This window comes from Cryptomeria japonica, chromosome 4, assembly GCF_030272615.1.
Source record: "Cryptomeria japonica chromosome 4, Sugi_1.0, whole genome shotgun sequence".
NCBI classification, from domain to species: Eukaryota; Viridiplantae; Streptophyta; class Pinopsida; order Cupressales; family Cupressaceae; genus Cryptomeria; species Cryptomeria japonica.
This window is the reverse complement of record NC_081408.1, coordinates 474,430,314-474,432,041: the sequence shown is the minus strand read 5'-3', so window position 1 is coordinate 474,432,041 and position 1,728 is coordinate 474,430,314.

The following is a 1,728-nucleotide window of genomic DNA, read 5'->3' as shown; positions in this document are numbered from 1 at the left end:
GAGAGATTGGATGTGTTGTGAATGATGCTTAAGCTATCTCATGTCAAAACACTAAGCTAGCTAACTTCTTAGCTTTCTATTAGTCTTACAAACAATGGTACTATACATTATTATACATGTAAAATTATGATTAGCAATTTAACAATTGTGAAATATTATTCACCTTTTTACTCAGTCCTAGTAAGATTCCCTTCATTGTCATTATACAAGAATAACACTAAACTTACCTATGTAGAATAAGTCTATCAAAATAGATGCCACCAAAACAAAGATCCAAAATTCAGTGGTTGAAAGAGGGTGACATAAACTCGGCTTTCTTCCACCGCTCAATGAGCATTCACAAAAGGAGAAACTTTATCAAATGTCTAAAGGACGACTCTGGTCAAGAGATCACTGGAGAATCCTTAATTGGTCAAACTGCCACTGACTTCTTCATCTGTATGTATACTGAGTCTGGAAGAGACAATGAGTCCCTCCATGACAGGCTTTTGAGTAAGCTCCCTAATGCCATTGGGGAGGAGGATAACTGTCAGCTCCTTGCTCTTATTTCCTCGAAGGAGGTCCGCTTGGTGGTCTTTGTGATGGGTGCTTTCAAGACTCCGGGCCCGGATGGATTCCCCCTGATGTTCTTCCAGGATTATTGGGACATCGCTAGTTATGATGTTACTAAAGCAGTGAAGGACTTCTTCAGGACTGGAAAATTACTGAAAAAACTGAACAACACCTACATTGTTCTTGTCCCCAAGTCTTTGAGCCCCAATTGCATGAAGGACTTTCAACCCATAAGCCTTTGCAATTCTATCTACAAGATAATCTCTAAGGTCTCGATGAATAGAATTAAGCCCCTTCTAGGTAAGTTTATCAGTCCCTCCCAGAAAGGTTTTGTCCCTGGTCGTCAAATCCTAGATGCGGCCATTGCTACCCATGAAATAATCCACTCTATGGAAAGGAGTAGAACCCCAAGTATGGCTTTCAAGCTCGACATTTCAAAAGCTTATGATAAAGTCAACTGGTGCTTCCTATTTAAAACTATCTCAAAACTGGGCTTCAACCAGAAGGTTGTTGACATGATACGGGAATGTGTTTCTACGATCCAGTTCTCAGTCTTGATCAATGGGACCCCTAGGGGCTGCTTTAAATCTGGAAAAGGTATTCAATAGGGAGACTCCCTGTCCCCTTATCTTTTCATTATGATTGCTGAAGTCTTGAGTAGGAATGTGGTTGATATGATGATCAATGGTAGACTGCAGGGATTCAAAGCAACTTCTACTATTCCCCCCTCAGTGAACCAACAATTTGTCGATGATACCTTTATGTTTGGTATATCCTCAATGATTGAGGCTAAACTATGGAAGAATTTACTAGCGGATTATGCCTCTGCCTTGGGGCAATGTATCAACTATGATAAAAGTAATCTCTTCTTCTTCAACACCTTTGTCGACCTCCAGCTTAAAATTCTTGCTATCCTAGGGTGTAAGTTTGTTGCTCTTCCTGGGTCTCCCCCTCACTGTCAAAGAGGTTGCCCCTGCGTTCTGGAATACTATCCTTGAGCGAATACAAAAGAAACTTGTTGATTGGAATGGAAAATTCCTTAGTAGTGCGGGTAAGCTCCAACTCCTTGCTGCTTCCCTCTAGGGCATCTCAGTGTACATCCTTTCCTTGTTCAAAATATCTGGTGCTATGGGGGAAAAGCTTGAGAGGATCCAAAGAAATTTTATTTGGATAGGC